Here is a 9354-nt window from a genome sequence, read left to right as displayed (position 1 = left end):
GTAAGCATTTATTATGCACCTACTATGTACCAGTAACTATGTTAGGAAAAACTGAAATAGTCTCCACCCTCAAGATTACATTTTATGGGGAGACCACACACACACACACACACACACACACAATTTCTATTTTGAAGAGGTGAGGAGAAGATATGAAGGAGGAGGGCATTTTAGGCTGGAGGAATAACTAGCACAAAGAAATGGACAAGGGGGATGGAAGATAGAATGTGATATGTGAGAGAGAAAAACAACATTTGGATTTACCATTGAGTGTGTGAGGAAAGTATGTAATAACACTAAAAAGGAAAGTTAGAGGCAAGTTGTGAAGGGCTTTATTTAAAAAATACATTTATTATTAATATATTTTTCAATATTCATTTATATATTCCTAGTTCTATAAGTTCCTAATTATCTCCTTCTTTCCTGCCCTTCTCCCACCCATTGAGAAGGCAAACAATGTGATATCAATTATATATGTAAAATCATGCAAAAGATATTTCCATATTAGCCCCATTACAAAAAGAAAACCAAATAAAATAAAGTGAAAAATATATGCTTCCATCTGAACTCAGAATTTACCAGTTCTGTCTCTGGAGGTGGAGAGTATTTTTCATTCTGAGTCTTTCAAAATTGTCTTGGATCATTGTACTGATGAGAGTAGCTAAATCTTTCACAGTTGATCATTATTATACTATTGCTATTACTGTGCACAATGTTCTTGTTCTTCTCACTTATGAAAGGATTTAAATGTATAACAAAAGTGTTTATAATTGATCCTAGATGTAATAGAACCACTAGACGTTGTTGAGCAAAGGTATGACATTATCAGACCAAATAAAAAAGATAAGCTCTGGCTTGACCTAAAGAAAGCAGAGGATATGAGTATGTATAAGTGATTTTATTTTTTAAAATTTATCTCAATATTTGAGGAAAAAAAGTGCAGTGTTTTTCCCCCAAAAAATACTAGTTGGTACTTTGAACAAATTAAATTGAACAAACATTTGTTAAGCACCTACTATTGTATATGCAAGGCACTGATAAACATGTGGGCTACAGAGACAGAAACTAAGCCATCCCTGCCTCCTGGGAGCTTGCATTCAATTTTATTACACATATTGGTATCCTCTCTCAAAAGCAGGCTCCCAGAAAAGCGATCTCAAATTCAAGGAAAAGTGCCATTTACTCAAAACTACAGCTCATGGGTCCCTACCAGTGCACTTACTTTTATGAATCAGCCACTAGAGGACACATTAGTTCTTAAAAAGGTATTTAATCAAACATTATAGCCAATAAAGCAACAAGAAATTCTGCCTATGTACACATGGGAGTAACAAGGCTACTGGCTCACCAGTATAGAAGAGTACACATACAGAAATCATATGACAAAAGGATATAGGGAAGAATGTAAGGATTGGTATTACATATAGCCAGTGAATGTTTGTGGAGTGGCAGACAACAGGATACAGTATGACCAGAAACCCTTGCTTCACAGGGAAGGGAAAGATCATCTATGAAAAGGGTCATTCCTATTAGTAATGGACAAATACTCAAACATATAGATTTGATCTGAATTGAGAGAGATTGACTTGTCTGTCTAATCCACTTCACCAGATTTGGCAGGTGAGTTTTTGGGAGCAGGGGGCTAGCTATAACATGTGTATTGAGTTGTTACAAACCCCAAACTGGAAACAACTGTAAGAAACCAACCAAATCTTTGAATTTGTGTTAATGAGCTGGCCTTGTTGAGAGTGTACCAGTGACACCCTGAGATTCAGCCTGATGAAGCTGGTAAAGGTTTTAATTTTAGCTGGCATACGGTTTTAATAAAATACAGTGACAAGACTGTGTCCTAGCATGCACATGGTATTTATTTGGTCTTTTCCTTCACTGTGTAGTACATTTCAGATTTCTGTAATCATATACATGCATTGGCCACCAGCCCAAAAGTTTGAGCTATTATTCATACCCTAGAGTTTGTGACAGATTCAAAAATTAACAATAGCTTTATTTATCAAATTTGCTCATGGCACATAGAAGCCTAGAACTGTCTGCTTGTGTCTCATGATTTGGACATTTTTTTTCCTATAGGTTTCTGGCAAAGGATCCAGAGAATTTCAAAGGTGTAAATCATAGCTTTGCAGAGCAGAAAGCTTTGTTCCTTATACTGACCTGGAAGAAAAAAAATCCTGTATTGGTTTTCTGTAAGCCCAGAGCCATTGTTTTTAGGGCCTTTATTTCCATTCCAAATTATATCACTGGGGTTATTTCTTCTGTTTTGACATTATTTTTCATTTTAGACTCATCTTTCAAATTTCCACATTAAGATATTCACTTATTTTATTTATCAGACCAAAGGGATGGCGATCCTGGAAGGTTACTAAGAATTTTTTGGATGAACATTTCTTCCTTCAGAATGAAATACAGATACTCTACAAAAACTGTAGCATGCTACAAACCTTGGACATATTGCATACATTGGTGGGAATAGACAGATGTTCAAAGAGGAATCCATGCTTCTAGAATTGCAGCTCAAACCTGGGTCTCATCACATGGCAAGTTTTCCACTTAAAAATTAATTAAGCCAAGTTTTAACTTGTGTGGCACAATAAATCTCCTTTTTATGTGTGTGTTTTTCATTTGTAGGAACTATGAATAACCTTTGGGCTGGTATTTTTGTGTTTTATATTAAGAAGCTCTTATCCCTGACTGGAGTGGGAAAAAGGGAAAAGAAGACTAACCATCTTCTAGACAAATAAAACAGATGTTATGGGATCTGAAGTTCTCCTAAATAGTATTTGCTTTTAAAGATGGCACTCATACAAGTTGGGTCCTGTGGTGATGCATTGGATGTATCTTAAGGAAAATCATTTTAATATAGATTGCACCATCAAAGATCCTTTTGGGTAGAGGGAAGAAGGAAGGATTTTTCATGTTTGGATATTAATGTCACCTTATTAAGAGAAAGGAAGGGAATCAGATACAAATCTTCATACACAAAGAAAGTTTTGCTCTGACAATCAGTAACTAACTGAATTCCAGGTTTTGAAGTTTACTAACACTATTAAATTTTTCTTATTTAATTTGTTCATATTTTTCCTGTTAATTCTGATAAATAAATTGGCTTTGTAGAGATATTAATATTCTAAACAAGAAATAAGGGAAGAAGAAACTCACTGAATATAAAATACAAAAGTTTTGCAGACCTAGGAAAAAAAGGAATATCTTGGTTTTTCTCTGCTTCATCCTATCACTTAAAATGAGGAAAAGGACATTGTTTTAAAAATATTGTCAATGCTTTGGTGTAGGTGTGATTTCATTGATGTGACTACTATCTTCACAGATGTAGGTCACAATTTTTGAATGACAGAATCAAACAATTTTGAGTCTGAAGGATACCCTCTTGCAACCTAGTCCAAACCATACCTGAAAGAAACCCGTCTATATCATACTCAAATGGTCATTTAGCCTCTTCTTCAAGTTCTCCAGTGAGGGGAAAGTTACTATTTTCTGAGGCAATACATTCCACTCATGGACAACTCAAAAGATTAGAAAGATACTCTATACATGAGACCTGAACTTTTCCTCTTCACTCCTCTAATTCATTGTTGATGTTTCTACTCTCTGGGGTCAAACATTAATCGAACACCTCATGTACCAGACAACCCAATGAATGCCTCAACATGGCTATTTTTCCCCCAGAGTCTTTTCTTTTTTAAGACTCAGTATTTCTAGTTCCTTCAACCTACCTCATAAGACAGTCAAGACCCTTCACATCTGTAATGTTAATTGGAGTTAAAGATCTTCTTTGTGAATTAATAGGCCTCACATGGAGCTCAATTAGGGACATTTGATTAGGGGCGACTTGTTTGTGGGAAGGCCCACACCTTTTGCTAATTTCTAATTAGGTACTGGGTCATGAGGGTTTTAATGCCCTTCAGCTTTGAGAAGGATATATATATATATACACACACACACACACACACATATATACACACACACAGATACATACATATATTCACATATATATTAATATTTATACATATATATATATATTCTAAGGTTAGTATTTTGCTTTAGGGTCTAGTCATTGGAAGAGTGTTCATGTGATTTGGTCAGGTGAGACTCTGGGTAGCCATTAAGGAACCAAGTCCCACCCCTCCCCCACTTTTGAAAACACAGATGTTGGCGCTTCTCCTTCTGGTAACTGTCAGATCAAAGGACATGTGTTTTTATGTCACCTACATTTCCCTTCTGTACTCCTCCCTACTCACCCTTCAAGAGGGTCATCCACATAGAAAAGACTATTAAAAAAATAATTAGCAAACTACTTAATATATTTAAAAAGTCTAAAAAAATTATTCAGTGTTCCACACTTATGGATCTCCTACTTCTGGAAAGGAGTGGGGTGGTGGTGTCTTCTCCTATCTCTTCTTTGGGGTCATACTCATTCCTTTTACCTTTGCAATGTTCACTTTCAATTGTTTTGTGGTAGTTGTTCTCTCCCTTTATGTTGTAGTCATTGTTTATATTGTTTTCTTGGCCCTGAGCTAGGCCTTTCTTAACATAGCCCAAGATCATATTCTACTAATTCACTGCCACACCACATTGCTGACTCATATTTAAATTGAGGTCCACAAAAATTACTCCAGAGGTTTTTAAAACAAGCTAGTATCTAACAACAACAACAAGTATTTCGGTAGTATCTAGTCTGTGTCAGGAACCGTGCTAAATGCTTTACAAATAGTTTCTAATTTGATTCACACAACAATCCTGGGAGGTAGGTTCTATTAATATCTTGACCTTATGAAGTTGATTTTTTAGCCCAAATATAAAACTTTAGTCCTTAGATGAAGTAATTAATGCCCAAGGTGTATCTAAACCATGTGGCCTCTCCTCTCCTCTCCTCTCCTCTCCTCTCCTCTCCTCTTCTCTCCTCTTCTCTTTCTTGATCCCCCTTCTCCTTCTTCCCCCTTCTTTCTCCAAAGTCATCTAGAAGTCATGAAGACTGGGTTCAAGTGTCACCTCTGTCATGTGCTGACCATGTGACACAAAGCCGGGTTACTTCATTCCCCCAGACTACTTTCTAAAACAAGTTGCCACTTAACACTAATGAAAGGAATTTCAATGTCAGAAATTCTTCACAAAGATGAAATCCAGGTCTGTGCCCCTGATCCAAAACACCAAATGCCCGAGAAAGTATTAAGGAAAGTCTCCTCTTCCTTTTGTGTCAGTTAGTAAACTCAGAAAAGCACAAAAGACTCTTTTAATGTCAAATACAACATCTTACAGAAAAACAATAAAAAAAGGTCTTGACCACAAAATCATTAGAGATCATAGGTTGCTTTTCCATAGAGTAAATAGATGTTAACCACAGAGCCCTGGGTATTACATTCTAGCTAATGTAATTAGATGCTGTCTGACTAAATTATCTTAAGAGATTCAATTAAATTTGACCCTTCTATAAGCACTGTGCCTAAATAGTTATGTTGTACTAACTCCAAGAGGCCATGGAAAGTGATTCCTGGGTCAAGCCAAATCTTAGTGGATCATCATGAATTAAATTCTCCTACTAGCCTGCCAATCCTCACTTGTGGAAAATCCCAAATGCTTTTGAGATGACAGATAGTAAAAATGATTTCACTTTCTTTAGTCCTCCCTCATCTCCAGGCCAATAGTCTCATTCTAGGTGGTTGGTCTGCTTTTTCTTTGTTCGTTTATTTGCAGCTTGCTGGCAGAACAGAGTTGCACAGAATCTGTATTCATTCATTGTATTCCTTTTGCATCCTTAAATTAACTAAACTTTTTAGGTCACTATATAGTAATATATATTATATAGTAATATAAAGTCACTATATAGTAATAGTATATAATGTAAGTGAATAGGTCACTTACATTGTATGGTCTTGGACCTGGATTCCCAAGGTATTAGAGTTATGACCACACAATACAATATGAATGGTTTGTTTAGATAAAAATAGATGATGCAACCTAAACTTCATTTATATATTGTATCTTGGTACTCTGACATTTAAACTATTAGCTTAAAATAAGTTGTGAAGCCCCAAAGTCAAGTTGTCCTAACTAATATGAAACAACATCCTTAAATTTTTGTATTTGCATTGTACTTTCTGTTCCTCTATACACGTATTTGTAGATAGATAGATAAATATTTAGTAGGTTTAGGTTACTGAAGACAATTCCAATGGTTAGACAGAGAACTCTGACCTTTGGGAACTGTGAGGTGCTATACTATGCTTTCTTTCTTCTTTATGGCTTTTTCTCAGAAGATTCTGATATCTGACCTTTGGAAATGGTGAGGCTGTGACTTTTTTGGGCAGCTTTTTATCTCGTCTCACCCTAAAGGAAAGACAAGCTGAAAATCTTAAGCAACAGATATACACAGAGCAATACACTTAAGAGAAGACAGAACTCCTTTACCATTATTATTTAATCATTTCAGTTGTATCCAACTCCATGGGACCCCATTTGGGGTTTTCTTTGTGAAGATACTAGAGTGGTTTGCCATTTCCTTCTCCAGATCACTTTACAGGTGATAAAACTGAGATAAATAAGGTTAAGTGACTCCTCTGAGGTCAAACAGCTTCTAAGTATCTGAGGCCAGATTTGAACTTACAAAGATGAGTCTTTCTGATTCCAGGACCAGCACTCCATCCATTATATCATCTAGCTACCTTCAGCTTATGAGAGGTGGGCTTAGCTCCTGGGGACTAACCATTGCTGTTGCTGCCACTGCTGTGAAAAAATGAGTAGCTAAACTATCCCCAGTCAATGAAGGAGAAACTATAGCTTGTGAATAATAATAAGACTATATTTTGTATGACAACATGTTTATACTTACAAGCCACTATTTAAATAAAACCTGGGGTTGACCCAAAGCATTTTGGTATATATGAATTTCATTTGCTCAAGTGTAATAGAGAAGTCAGATTATGCTCAATTAAATAGAGAACATGAAGGAATTTCTCTTTTGCATACTTCTGCTATCTCCCTTCCACTGCCCTCTTTTCACCTGCTGGGATCTTGAAAAAACTGATGACATTTTTGTCAAAGGCCTATTATTACTCACCAAAACAAAAAATTGAAATGGATTTGGACTATTTATGGAATTCTCTAGGTACTCTAGCCCTAAAAATGTTGCTCTCCACATCCTCATACCCAATGCGATATTCAGGCTTCAGGGAAATGAAAAACACTTTTATCCTCACAAAAGGTCAGTAAACTTGCTTGGAGGAGTAGTTGGTTATTTTTAAACATACTACTCTTTGCTGGTCTTACAATACAGTACAAAAAAAAGATGGTAAATGTTTCATTTCCTGAACAACCCCTGGACATTCATTAGAAAGATACACTTAAATGAAGAATAATTTTATTTTGTAGCTCTTTATATCCAAAAATCCCAAAATTTGCCTTTGCAGGCACAAAATATAGCTCAAGGAGTATAAATGGAAGATTATTTGAATTTAGGTCATTTACATGTTGTAATTATTTTAAAAGCTTCTAGATATTATCACACATGGAACAGTGGGCAAAGAAAGCAAGCATCTGTCCTGCAGAGGTTACATTTCCAGAAAAAAATTAATGGAGAATTCTATCAATTATATTCTCAAGGAATTATAGGGAATCTGTTTCAAATTATATATAACAAAATGTAATTTTCATTTTAAAATATGAATCATATAAATTTCACAGTGTTATACTTGAATCACTAAAACAAACAACTTTAAAACAATATTTTCTTTTTTGATTGTGCCTTACAAAAATTAGTAAGGGTATACTATTGAAGTACTATGATACTTTGCTATTTTTATGTGTAAATATTAATTTTATGGAAAGAGATTGACTGTGATGTTTGATTATGGAAAAAATCTGTAGGCTTGCAAAACAAAGTATTTGCGGCCATGAATGCATCCAAAAAAACTTTTTCAGGTTCTATTCCATAAAAGTAATGGAAAATCACAATCCCAGATCAGAAAATTTAACTGAGGACAGTTTTAGTAATCAGCAATCTGGGATGTCCATTTTATGATTATTATTTGTTGCTTTCTATTTATAAAAATCATACAGTAAAGTACCATTATGATGCCTCATTGTAAAACCCAATAATCCTGCTTTCAAATACCATTTCCATGTAGATGACTCCCAATTCTACATGTCTAGCCCTGACCTCTCTGGAGCTCCAGTCCCAAATCTTCAACTATTTGCTATTGGAACCCCTGTCCCAAAGCCCATTGATATGGGACTCTGTCCTTATTGGAGAAGATGAATACCCTCCCTTTGGGACTGGTCAAGTTTCAAGTTTTCTTCAAGCATTGAACTACCTTCCAGCTTGGAAAGAGAAGGGAGAAGCCAGTTGCACCTTAGCTTGCTGAAGGAAATCACCCTGGGAAGACAGTTCCTAGCTTGCTACTCCAGAAAGTTTGGAACTCTCTTTGGGCAGATCCAAGACCCCGTCTTGGTTGAGTTGAGCTACCTCACGTCCAATGGGAGAGCTCCTTCACTCCGTATTGCTTGGCATACATTCTTCTACATATACCTCCTCTGGTTTCTGTTTTGCTATGATTTGGATAAATGTTCTCCTTTTCTACATCCTATGTTCTTTAGGAAGCTGGCATTAGGTGGTAAAGGTGTCAAGCCTAGGATAGAGATCTTGGAGGCCCTCTTTCTTCTTAAACAACAAGGCAATCAGAAGTTAGATGGAATGCAATCAAGTCCCCTAGATCAGAGGTGGGGAACCTGCAGTCCTAAAGCTACATGTCACACTCTAGGTCCTCAAGTACAGCTCTTTGACTGAATCCAAACTTCACAGAACAAATCCTCTTAATAAAAGTCTTTGTTCTGTACAATGTGGACTCAGTCAAAAGGTTGCACCCAAGGACCTAGAAGGCCACAGATTACCTACCCCTTCTCTAGATGAACAATAAAGGAATGGATAAATCTACTTCTAGCTTGGTACTTCTTCCTGAAGAAAGCAAAGTGATCTCTGGCCCCAACTTACTACTTCTCCTCCTGGCAGTAATGAAAGTCTCCTTGGAGAAATATGGGGGGGGAGCGGAGAATAGGCTAGAAATATTTGCTCTGTCTCATTTTGAGCCACAAACAATGACAATCACCTCATCATAGGTAGACCTTCTCTATACATAGGATTCCATTCTGCCTAATGTTGGGGCTCATCTGGGATATATGAAATTTATCTCTATTAATAAAGAGAGAATTTCATTCCTACGGATTTTAAGATACACTAGAATTTATCATCTGTATGCACAATAGGTATACCAAAATCAATTTGTCTCAAACCAAACTCATCATCTTTTCTCCTAAATCTATCCCTTCTAA

Source organism: Petaurus breviceps, unplaced genomic scaffold (assembly GCF_028583685.1).
Source record: "Petaurus breviceps papuanus isolate PSGF00001 unplaced genomic scaffold, PetGlider_PUasm1.0 156, whole genome shotgun sequence".
Lineage (NCBI taxonomy): Eukaryota > Metazoa > Chordata > Mammalia > Diprotodontia > Petauridae > Petaurus > Petaurus breviceps.
This window is presented reverse-complemented; position numbering follows the sequence as displayed.